Below are 13,560 nucleotides of genomic sequence, written 5' to 3'. Positions count from 1 at the left end.
CTGGTAAGAAACAAACTTTTCTTGCAGATACAGGGGCGGCCAGATCAGTGATAACCTCTCTGTCAGGCGCCGTCCCCGTGCTGTGTCCGTCGCACAGGGATGGACGCCTGCTACTGACGCTGAGCGCTCGGTTGCTAGGCAACCGAGCACACTTCCGGGTCGGCGGTCATGTTCCGTTGCTAGGCAACGGAACGCTCTCCAATAAATCCTAGCTCCCAGCTAATTGAAGGCAGCACTATTTAAGGATCACTCTGGCACTAGGAGAGTGCCAGAGTAATAGGTCCCACCTAGCTCCAGCGTTCCTGTGTCCTCCTTCTTCTCTGTGAATTACCCGGATTGTTGCTGACCATTCTACTTCTGATATTCCTGTGTACTGAACCCGGCTTGCTGACCATCCTACTTCTGATATTCCTGTGTACTGAACCCGGCTTGCTGACCTTCCTACTTCTGATATTCCTGTGTACTGAACCCGGCTTGTTGACTATCCTCTCCTGCACTTCTGACCCCGGACCCGGCTGCTCCTAACTACGGCTTTGGATTTTCCCTGTGGCATATCCTGATTCTCTCGTTTCTGAACTGGCCTGACTGACACCGTTTTCATCTTACCGCTTCACTGGTTGTTTCTTCTGAGGACCGCGACCTGCGTGTCTCCTGCAGCTAAGACCATACTCCCTTGCGGGGGTTCCTGGTGAATACCTGGAACACGTTAGACTCCGCGCCTCTTTGGTGAGTAGTGCCAAAACCAGTAAGCCAATACTCTAGTTGTGACAGTTTACTCTGGCCATGACGTCAGATGGAACAGGTGAACCCTCAGCTCGGGATCTGCTCATCCACCTGGGCCGCCGAGTGGAACAGCAAGAAGCCGATCAGGGCCGTTTACTTCAGTGTGTCCAAGGGATACTGTCTCGTCTAGACTCCTTACAGGCGGTCCAACCACCTCCGGTGGAACCTCCCGCTGCTCCATCTTTGGCCGCAGTTGCTCCAGTGGCTCCGTCCCTTTCCCCGGCTCATTATATCGGGCTTAGGATTCCCTCTCCAGAAAAGTATGACGGAGATCCTAAAAGATGCAGGGGGTTCCTCAATCAGTGCGCAATCCATTTTGAGTGCAACTCTACTGCCTTCTCATCTGAGCGCACCAAGGTAGCCTTCATGATTTCCCTGCTCAGCGGACAAGCATTGGCCTGGGCTTCACCGTTATGGGAGCGCAACGATCCTTTACTAGAGAACTCCGCAGCATTCATCGACATGTTTCGCAAGGTCTTTGACGAACCAGGTCGGATCTCCTCAGCTGCTTCTGGTCTATTAAATCTTCGACAAGGTTCAATGTCAGTTGGTCAGTATGCAGTACAGTTCCGTACTCTTGCGTTGGAGCTGCGATGGAACGAGGCTCTCATTGCTACCTTTTGGCAGGGCCTTACGGACCGAATTAAGGATGAGCTGGTCACCAGGGAACTTGCCTCTGACTTGGATACCCTCATTTCCCTGTGTATCCGGATTGACCTACGTTTTAGGGAAAGAACATCGGAGAGATCTCTCTAAAGATGCCCCACCCGCTTGGCACCTACCTTTCAAAATCCTATTTCGGCTACAGAGGAACCGATGCAGCTGGGTCGCTCAAAATTGACGCCTGAGGAGCGTGAGAGACGATTCAAACAGAGACTGTGTCTATATTGCGGAGAGTCCGGACATGTACTAAGCCTCTGTCCTAAAAGACCGGGAAACGCTCCCTCCTAAACGGTAAGAGGGAGGCCGCCTTAGGAGTAGCTGTTTCCACTCCCTACTCAACTTCTAACCCTGAGTTCCTTATGCCTGTTCTACTGGTCAGTTCTAAGGGACCCCGGCAGATCCTAGCTTTCGTGGACTCTGGTGAGGCCGGTAATTTCATCTCGGCCTCTCTTGCCTCACAGCCTCAGTTACCCATTTTGGCTCTTCCACAGACGTTAACACTAACAGCTGTTTAATTGCGGATTGGAGCCTTGCATCAAGAGTGGATTCAATTCCTAGTGTTACCTCAATCCATCAATCCTTTAATTTTGGGTCTCCCCTGGCTCCGGAACCACTCCCCACAATTTGACTGGGCTCGTGCCGAAGTTATCTCCTGGGGTCTGCAGTGCCATAACCGGTGTATTTTTTCTCCTCGCTCCAACGTTTGCCTTACTCAAACCAATTCGGAGACATCCACATTACCCTCGGTCTATCTAACTTTTAAGGACGTCTTTTCCAAGCAAAAATCAGAGATTCTTCCACCTCATCGCCCTTGGGACTGTCCGATTGATTTAATACCAGGAAAACAGATTCCTCATGGTAGGACTTATCTCCTGTCTCTGCCAGAAACCCAGGCCATGTCTCAATATATCTCTGAAAACCTAGCCCGAGGGTTTATCAGAAAATCTTCCTCTCCGGCCGGAGCAGGGTTCTTTTTCGTCAAGAAAAAAGATGGTTCTCTACGCCCCTGCATTGTCTATAGGCAACTAAATAAAATTACCATTAAAAATCGTTACCCTCTGCCCCTTATTATGGATCTTTTTGACAGAATCAGTGGAGCCCGAGTCTTCACTAAATTGGATCTCCGAGGGGCATATAACTTAGTACGAATTCGCCAAGTGGACGAGTGGAAGACAGCGTTCAACACGCGGGACGGACATTTCGAATATCTAGTTATGCCCTTCGGGCTTAGTAATGCCCCCGCAGTCTTTCAATCATTTGTAAATGAGATTTTTCAAGACCTATTATATCATTCTGTAGTTGTCTATCTGGACGACATCTTGATTTTCTCCCGAGATATTTCCTCCCATCGTCTTCATGTCAAAGAAGTTTTATCTCGACTACGAGCTAATCAACTCTTCTGCAAATTAGAGAAGTGTATCTTCAAAGTTGAGCAACTCCCTTTTCTAGGGTACATTGTTTCAGGATCAGGACTACGCATGGATCCTAAGAAGGTTTCCGCTATTAAAAGTTGGCCTCTTCCTCAAGGCACCAAGGCCATTCAAAGATTTGTTGGGTTCGCCAACTATTACAGACAGTTTGTTAAGGGGTTCTCCTCAATCATAGCCCCAATAACCGCTCTGACCCGGAAATCATCCAATCCCAGAGAATGGTCTACCGATGCCTTGAAGGCATTTGATTCCCTAAAACAAGCCTTCTCGTCTGCACCAGTTCTTTCTCAACCGAATCAATTAGAACCCTTTTTTCTGGAAGTTGATGCGTCTGCAATAGGTATTGGAGCAGTGTTCTTCCAAAGATCCGAACTTGGTACTCATCTTCCCTGCGGATTTTTCTCTAAAAGATTCTTGCCGCATTAGAAAAATTATGGTATTGGCGACAAAGAGTTGCTTGCAATCAAGGGCGCTTTGGAGGAGTGGCGACATCTCGTAGAAGGGTCCTGTCATACAGTAACAGTTTTAACTGACCATAAGAACCTGCTTTATATCAGTGAAGCTCGGTGCCTCAACCCACGCCAAGCTCAATGGGCATCATTCTTTGCACGTTTTGATATTATTTTAACTTACCATCCTGGGTCCAAGAACATCCGAGCAGACGCCTTGTCTCGATCTTTTGATAATACTGATCTCTGCACATCTCTGAAGCCACTGCCAATCCTAACACCTACCAAAGTTATCGCCCTAACCAGAACCTCCCCCAAAACACCACCTAGGGGTTGCACTTTCTTGGAACCTAAGCTACGAGTCAAAGCTCTACGGTGGGCACATTCCTCCAAGCTAGCAGGACACGCCAGAGTGAAGAAAACCTACGAATTTCTTCGTCAAAAATATTGGTGGCCGGCCTTGCATGCTGACGTACGGAAATTTGTGGCCTCATATGCCACGTGTGCTCATTGTAAAAACCCCAGATTGGCTCCACCAGGTCTTCTACAACCACTTCCTACATCAGATATTCCTTGGCATAGCATATCCATGGATTTCATCACTGACCTTCCTCCCAGTAATGAGTTTACTGTCATTTGGGTCGTCGTTGACAGATTTTTGAAAATGGCCCACTTCGTACCCTTACCTGCTCTACCGTCTGCCTCTCAGTTGGCCCTTATCTTTATTAAGGAGATATTCAGAATCCATGGTTGTCCTCAAGAAATCATTTCGGATCGTGGAGTGCAGTTCGTTTCTCAATTCTGGAGAGCTTTTTGTAAGATTCTTGGTTCTGACCTAAAGTACTCGTCCGGCTATCACCCACAAACCAATGGCCAGACTGAACGGGTCAACCAGGACCTCAAAGTATTTCTACGATGTTTCTCTGCAGACAACCAAACAGAATGGGCTAATGTCCTACCTTGGGCAGAATTTTCTCACAACTTTCATCATCACAAGTCTTCTGGTGCCTCTCCATTTTTTGTTGCTTATGGAACCCAACCCACCCTCCCAGATTTCTCCGATCAGGTTTCCTCGCCAGTTCCAGCCGTGGAGGATTTAATGCGGAACTTTTCTCAGATTTGGTCAACTACTAAAACCAAACTCCAGGAGACTTCTTTACGCTATAAACAAGCGGCTGACCATCATCGGAGACTTATTCCTCTATTACACGTTCACGACAAAGTATGGTTGTCTACACGCAATCTCAAGTTAAGAGTCCCTTCTCAGAAATTGGCTCCTCGTTATATTGGACCTTTCCCTATAACACATGTTATCAACCCGGTTACCTACAGACTTCGGTTACCTCCCTCCCTGAAAATCCATAATGTGTTTCACGTCTCTCTTCTGAAACCACTTATACTCAATAAGTTTCATCGCTTGCCTCATCATCCAGCTCCTGTACGGACTACCAATGGTGAGGAATTTGAAGTAAGCCGCATCCTGGACTCCCGTGTCCTCCACGGACGACATCAATTCTTAGTCCATTGGAAGGGCTTCGGTCCAGAAGAGAGATCATGGATGGCTAAAGAGGATCTTCACGCCCCACGACTATTGAAACAGTTCTTGGACCAAAGATCTATCCAACAAAGTAGAGGAGGGGGTACTGTCAGGCGCCGTTCCCGTCGCACAGGGCTAGGCAACCGGGCACACTTCCGGGTTGGCGGTCACGTTCCGTTGCTAGGCAATGGAACGCTCTCCAGTAAATCCGGCGGTGGTGTTCAGCGTCACCAGCGCCGCTAATTGAAGGCAGCACTATTTAAGGATCACTCTGGCACTAGGAGAGTGCCAGAGTAATAGGTCCCACCTAGCTCCAGCGTTCCTGTGTCCTCCTTCTTCTCTGTGAATTACCCGGATTGTTGCTGACCATTCTACTTCTGATATTCCTGTGTACTGAACCCGGCTTGCTGACCATCCTACTTCTGATATTCCTGTGTACTGAACCCGGCTTGCTGACCATCCTACTTCTGGTATTCCTGTGTACTGAACCCGGCTTGCTGACCATCCTACTGCTGATATTCCTTTGTACTGAACCCGGCTTGTTGACTATCCTCTCCTGCACTTCTGACCCCGGACCCGGCTACTCCTAACTACGGCTTTGGATTTTCCCTGTGGCATATCCTGATTCTCTCGTTTCTGACCCGGCCTGCCTGACACCGTTTTCATCTTACCGCTTCACTGGTTGCTCCCTCTGAGGACAGCGACCTGCGTGTCTCCTGCAGCTAAGACCATACTCCCTTGCGGGGGTTCCTGGTGAATACCTGGAGCACGTTAGATTCCGCGCCTCTTTGGTGAGTAGTGCCAAAACCAGTAAGCAAATACTCTAGTTGTGACACTCTCCTTTCAATCTACAGGTAACTAGCAAAACTATTCCAGCTAAGGGGGTAACGGGAAGAATGTTACATTATCTTTTGACTAAACCCGCAGAAGTTACTATCGAGCCTCTGCATACCAAGCATTCATTTCTCTTGGCTGCAGCAGCTCCTACTAACTTGCTGGGAAGGGATTTGTTGTGCAAAATGGGATGTGTCATATACTGTACCCCAGATGGTGTATTCCTAGACATACTAGAGAAGGTTGCACCTGAGGTACAGGATATATTGGACACCCCACAAGGGTTAATGTTACACTCTACCGTTATAGAACAAAGTCCATCTCAGGTAAAGGGAATGTTGCTGAAAATACCGGTTCCCTATGGACCAAAGATGGACAGGACACTGGATTGATGGCAAATGTAGTTCCTGTGATGGTAAATCTAAAAAGTGGTAGGATAGCTCCCAAATTCCCATAATATCCATTAAAACCGGAGATGGAATTAGGGGTGTATCCTGTTATGGAGAGGCTGTTGCAACAAGGGATTTTAATTCGTACATCCAGCACAGCCAATAGTCCCATTTTCCCTGTGAAGAAAAGTGGGGGAAGGGGCTATAGATTAGTCCAGGACTTAAGGGGAATTAATAAAGTTGTTGAGAGCCAATTCCCCGTAGTGCCCAATCCAGCTGTCATCCTCAGATTCCACCGTCTGCTAGTCACTTTACTGTCATTGACCTCTGTTCTGCCTTCATCTCAGTCCCTCTTCACCCTGACTGCCAATACCTTTTTGCATTCACCTATAGGGGGATGCAATACACATGGACTAGACTTCTCCATGGATTCATTGACAGCCCCAGTATTTTCTCCCAAGCCTTACATGACTGTTTCACAACCAAGAAATGGGTCTGTTCTGATTCAATATGTGGACGATTTGTTGTTGTGCTCTGATTCTTTTATGTCATTTCTATGATACTAAATTGTTGTTACTTCATCTCTCGCAAACAGGGCACAAGGTTGCAAAGGACAAGTTACAGCCATGTCAGACTAAGGTTAAGTACTTAGGACACTGTCAAACCCAGGGGCTAAGACACTTGACAACGGACAGAATTGAGGCAATACAACACATGACTCTGCCGCAGAACCAGAAGCAAATCCGTACCTTAGTGTGGATGTGTGGATACTGTAGATCCTGGATCCCAGGCTTTTCTATTCTGGCGTTACCATTGCAGGAGTTTGTCTCTTCCTCAAAACCAGAACGTGTCATACACACAGAGTAGTCAGAGCAAGCATTCTTTAATCTTAAAGATAGTCTGACTAGAGCACCTGCATTGGGAATACCTGATTATGAAAAGCCCTTTAAGCTATACTGTACTGAAGCCGATGGTTGTGCAGAAGGTGTTCTCACTCAGAAACATGGTGACGATAACAGACTGGTAGCATACTACAGTGCAGAATTGGACACTGTGGCAAGATCACTCCCAACATGTCTAAGAAGTGTAGCAGCAACTGCTCTTCTGGTAAGTAAGAGCGAGGACGTAATATTAGGACATGATTCAACTGTCTATACACCTCATGCGGTATCAGCTCTGTTGAATTCAGCTCAAACCAGACATGTCTCTTCAGCTAGGTTCAAAAAATGGGAACTAGCTTTGATGGCACCCTCAAACATCACCATCAAACGATGTAGCACTTTAAATCCAGCTACATACCTTCCATATGTGCCTCAAGATGCACAAAGGGTGGGAGGTGGGGAGACCCTGGTTGGGGCTGAGTTTTGCAAGAATACTGATATGCATAATTGTATGGAATATCTGAACCAGACCTTTGCTGCAAGGCCCGACATACGTGACACCCCCTTAGAAAATGTAGATTTTACGTTTTATACAGACGGCAGTTGTCATAGACAGACTGAGATGGGAGAACTATGTACTGGTTATGCTGTTGTAGACGATCAGGATGTTGTAGAAGTTGCACCCCTTGGCCCACCTCACTCGGCCCAAGTGGCCAAACTAGTAGCATTAAGGAGAGCATGTGAGTTGGCAAAGGGTAAGTCAGCTAATGTATATACTGACTCCAGGTACGCTTTCATGATAGTGCACGATTTTGGGGCCCTTTGGCGTCTTAGAAACTTTACTACAGCAGCAGGCACACCAGTAGCACACTCACAACACATAAAAGGACTTTTGACAGCAATACAGTTATCCAAGACAGTAACCGTCATAAAGAGTAAAGCCCACACTTCTGAAGAAGACCCGGAGGTATATTTACTAAATGGCGGGTTTGAAAAAGGGGAGATGTTGCCTATAGCAACCAATCAGATTCGAGGTTTCATTTATTTAGTGCTTTCTACAAAATGAAACCTAGAATCTGATTGGTTGCTATAGGCAACATCTCCACTTTTTCAAACCCGCCGTTTAGTAAATCTAGCCCCCGGTGTCATTGGGCAATAACAGGACAGACGAAGCTGCTAAATGGACAGTAGGGCAACCTATATCTGTATCGACAGAGACAATAATAGTTTTTCAGACATTAGACACACAGACATTTATTGAAATGCAAGATTTGTGTTACCTACAGGAAAAGGCGGTCTGGAAGGCGAAGGGATGTGGTCAAGAGTCCTCGGGACTCTGGAGAGATGGACAAGGTAGGCCTGTGGCTCCCAGAGCATATTACCCAAGCCTGGCTGAGGCAGCACATGGTCTGACTCACCTGGGTAAAGAAAGTATGTGCAAACTGGTGAGAGCATACTGGTGTGCACCTAGCTTTTCCTCTCAACCCGGTAAGAAGGCAATGTCATGTCTTACTTGTTTGAGGAAAAATGTCGGTAAAACTATACCAACTGAGCCATCCCATATCCCTCCTACAGACGGACCTTTTCAGGTAATACAAATTGACTATATCCAATTACCACTGTGCAGGAATATCAAATATGTGTTAGTATGTATTGATGTGTTTTCCAGTTGGGTAGAAGCATATCCAGCAGCCACTAATACTGCTGTGTTCACTGCAAAGAAAATTGTTCAGGAATTTGTGTGTAGATACGGTATCGCTAGAATCATAGAAAGTGATAGGGGTACCCACTTTACTGGTGATATCTTCCAGAACATGTGTAAGCTCATGGGAATCAATAGCAGGCTTCACACCTCTTACCGACCACAAGCCAGTGGTAAGGTGGAAAGAATAAACGGTACTATTAAGAACAAGCTTGGTAAGATAATGGCTGAAACTGGGTTGGCGTGGCCAGAAGCTTTGCCACTAGTCCTCCATAGCATCCGAACCACTCTCAGACCTCCTCTTAATCTCTTCCCCTTTGAGATACTTTTTGGCTGACAACCTCATTTGATCGTAAGTCCACAAGATGACTTGAAGTGTAATAATGAAGTGACTATGCAATATCTCATAAAAATGAGCAGACAGCTAAAACAACAACAACAAAAACTAAAAATGCTGTCACCTGGTATGTCAGAAACGAACTGTCATGATGTTGAACCTGGGGAATATGTTATGATCCGCAATCTCTTACGCTCAGGTTGTTTAACAGACCGTTGGGAAGGCCCGTACCAAGTGTTGCTGACCAGTACCACATCTCTGAAGGTCACAGAAAGAGACACTTGGGTCCATTCCACCCACTGCAGGAAAGTCAGTAACCCGGAGAAAGTACGAGATAAAGCTGAGACTGACGACACCGATCTGTCACTCGTAAACCTGTTCCGGGAGACCTAAAGTCTGCAGTCAAGACACCTGAGCCAAGGATGTTGCCCAGACTATCCTTCCAGTGATGATGTGGCGATTTTTGTTTTTCTTCTGTTCCAGGATTTTTCTTGTTTTCATTTTTATAGGACACCCTATTTTTGTGAAGGAGACTGGATCACAGAGGCAGGATCTGGTAGTAATACTGATGAGATGGAGTTGGAGGAAAGGTTGATAGAACACACAGCGAAACCCATTATCAAGCTTGGTCCAGGGGTTATGAAAAGGACTGCTAGCTCTGGAACTCGGAGACAGTATGAGGTGCTATTGTCTGATGAATATTGTATTTGTAAGTACTGTGACTCCCTAGTTGAAGAGAAATGCATCCGGCGATGCCAGTCCAATAATAATATGGACATGGACGGGCATCCTCTGGAGGATTATCACTTCTTAGTGGGTAACATTCTAAACCAAACTGAGTGCTGGGTGTGCTCTCATGTGCCTCAGGGACAGCATAACATAGGGTTAGTGCCGTTCCCACTAAATATCTCTGAGATCCTCGAATTAAGGTGAGGGAGGTCCATAGAAGGGAAGTACAATAACACTAGGTCCCCTAGTCTGAAGCTTCGGTAATACTCCTTAGATCGGTCTTTACTGTGTCTAAATATCTCACCTGTAAAACGACTGGAGAAAAATGTTATCCATGCTGAAACGTGTCTTGAACAAATGGAGACACTAGGCATGGGTAGTTTTGTCATAACTTTGTGTGATATTATCAATACTGCACCTTATGTTCTCCAAGATGACGTGTACTTTGTTTGTGCGAAAAAAGCTTATTCCTGGGTGACTCCGAGTTCCAAGGGTTTTTGATTCTTAGGTAAACTGGTTCCTGAAATCATGACTATTACACATTAAGAAATGGTTGGTATTCACAAGACTACATCCCCACCATTCATACACACACAGTATGAACATCATGGCAAAAGAAATATGATTCCTGGTGAAGAACCCATAGCTACAAAATTGATTAGTGAAACATCTGGCTTTCAGGTTATGGTTGCTCTAGATCTCACCAGGATCGCTCGAGGAACTTTAAATTTTAAGTATATTCAAGATCTAGCTAAATTGATAGATAATATCACCGAGATGTATGATGACACTTTCAGGTATACGGGAAGAGAGCTACAAGTGTATAAAAAGGAGTTGGTGCAACATAGACTGGTATTGTATTATCTAACATCTATTACTGGTGGATATTGTGTGACATTGGCCACCCAGTTTGGTGTCAAATGTTGCACGTACATCACCAGTAATACAGATGACCCCAAGGAAGTCATAGACCGGAAGATGGATGAAATTCTGCAACTGAAATAGGAATTTCGAAGGAACCATAATTCTTCGTTGTATGAGATAGGAGAAAAGGTGGCAGGATGGTTCTCATGGTTGAATCCTGTAAAATGGTTCTCTGGTCTTGGGGACTGGGTACAGGAAATGGTTGCTAGCGTAGGTAAGCTCCTTCTCCTTATACTTGGTGTCATCCTAGTAATTGGCTTATGTGTCAGATGTGTTCCTACTGTGTGGAAGTGTGGAAAGCAGTCTACTGAGGTAAACACTGAAAATGAGACTGAACTGGTGGTGAGGGATACGGAAGAAGTACAGTACAATCCTGACATCGAGAATGTGATTTGGTTTATTACACGATCAAAGGGTGGAGCTGTCGAACTTAGCAAATTGGATAAATTCATTTCAATTAATATCTAGCAAACTTTGTTGTCTTTGTCTGAAAATTATGCGTAGAGCACGCTACGGCGTGGGAAAGCGCATCCAGCCGCAACACGTGGAAAATAAATAGTTTACACATTTACACGCATTCACACGAACATACACATTTGTAATAATTACACATTAATTGTAGTTGTAACACATAGTTATTTATGTCAAAATGTAGCATTATTTATGTTTAATATTATAAGTAATATACATGTTAGTGAAATCAAAGGTTCAGGTTGCAGGAAATATGTCATGTTTAGTATCATTTTAATCCCCTGTTCATCCGCAGTTGTCCGGTTCATTCGCCAAAGGGATCGCACATTGCATACTCTAGTTAGCGATGTTAGGGAATAAATGTTAAACATGATACTGCCTGTATAATGTAAATAGACTAGTTTAAACTGGATTCTTGGCGGGAAAATCGGAGTGCATCCCCTGGAGAGCTGACCCCTACCTTTGGATATTTTGGATTGAACTGGCCTATGACCTGCAGTACACTGGACCTTCCTGAAGCCTGGACCAAGAGAAGCAAGCCACATCATCTGCATTTTTTACTGTATTCACTGACTGTATATAAGCAGGGGCTCTGGACCTAGTGACCAGTCTACTTGACCACAGCCTACAGACCTTAATGACTGTACACTGGATCCAGAGCGCCTGCGATAAGTAACGGCTGTACTTATTTTATTCTGAGTGTTTTTCTGCTACTTTTGGTTATTAAATCACTTTGTTCTTTGGAACCACATATCGGCAATCGACAATCGTTATTGGATAGAAACTAGACGTGCATAACATACAAGGTAGACAAAATAAATGGAGGGTACTGATCATGACAGAGCTTACAATCTAAGTGGAAGAGGGCACAGCTCATACAAGAGGAGTGAGTGTGGCTCAGAGTGGAGATTGGGACAGTTGTGAGGGTGCATTAGTTTGATTAGTATATTCGGGATAAGATTGATTTGAATCCACTATATGCAGCATAAGCAAACCACAAGGGGTCATTTCTGAACTATAAATGTAGAGGCATAGCATATCTCTCATGTGCAAATGCACCTACTTTTCCACTTTGCTCAAACACGACTGCAGCCCCTGTTTCACAGAGCTGCAGCCCACCATTCTACATTTTCATTTGAGGTACACCTATGCAGGGCATGATTAGCCAATAGGCTGACTAGGCTGCATCCTAGGACATAAGGCTTTTTGGGGGTCCAAAATTGTGACAAGGAAAGGTGTAAGCTTAAATTCATTTTAAAATATTAGAGAATAATTGGTCTCCAAAGTAAAATTTAAAACATGAAGGAAAAATGAAACAAGTTTTTATTCTTGATGTATTCCTATTGTGTGAAGACAATGGGGCAGCATGGTGGCTTAGTAGTTAGCACTTCTGCCTCACAGCACTGGGATCATGAGTTCAATTCCCGACCATGGCCTTATCTGTAGGGAGTTTGTATGTTCTCCCTGTGTTTGCGTGGATTTCCTCCGGGTGCTCTGGTTTCCTCCCAACCTCCAAAAACATACTGGTAGGTTAATTGAACAAAATTCTTGGGGCAAGAATGGAAATAAGGACAAATGTCTACTGCTCGGGGTCTGCGTACCCCTCAATATAATAATGTAACAAATAAAAAATGCAGTAGTACTAATAAGTCCTTCAAATACCAGCAAATGCAATGTGGATATTAAAAATTAATTAATCATCTCTGAGGAAGTTGTGTTGCACAACGAAACGCGTAAGAAAGTTGCCTATGCTTACAGGGCAATCACTATTTGCATGCAGAATCTAATCACGGAGCTCACATCGATATCAGAGTTAATATCGGAACTTCTAATTCTATATACAGAAATTAAGCTTCTTGGAGCGGAGATTGATTGTACCAACTATACCGCAAGAGACCTTACTTAATCATACATTTCAAACAGGACGGGACAGAGACCTACATACACGTAGGAACCAGGATTGTGGTGTGTAGTGCGGGAGAAGGACTCTAGCTGCAACCCATCGGCAGCACGCCAGCAGTCAGGGGCGGATCTAGAAAACTGGTGTACCCGGGGTGATTTAGGGGGGGGCGATTTAGGCCCCGCCCCTTTCTAACATCTTAGGCTGCCGATGGCTGCATACTATGTGCAGGTCCGTCCAGCCGTGACAGGCAGGGACAGTGTGCTGCCCGGCTGCTCTGATTGTGTTTTAAAACACAATCAGAGCAGCCGGGCAGCACACTGTCCCTGCCTGTCACGGCTGGACGGACCTGCACATAATGTGCAGCCGTCGGCGGCAAGTGTCTGCTAGGGGGGGCGATCGCCCCCCCCCTGGATCCGCCACTGCCAGCAGTGGCAAGCAGCGCTGACCGTGTGAAACATCTCTCCTTGAGCATCTGATAAGCTCACGTTTTCTATACTACGGATGGTATCTGACTATACTTTATGACTA

Source organism: Mixophyes fleayi, chromosome 4 (genome assembly GCF_038048845.1).
Source record: "Mixophyes fleayi isolate aMixFle1 chromosome 4, aMixFle1.hap1, whole genome shotgun sequence".
In the NCBI taxonomy this organism is placed as follows: domain Eukaryota; kingdom Metazoa; phylum Chordata; class Amphibia; order Anura; family Limnodynastidae; genus Mixophyes; species Mixophyes fleayi.
The sequence above is the reverse complement of the archived record's forward strand: the minus strand, read 5'-3'. Positions refer to the sequence as shown.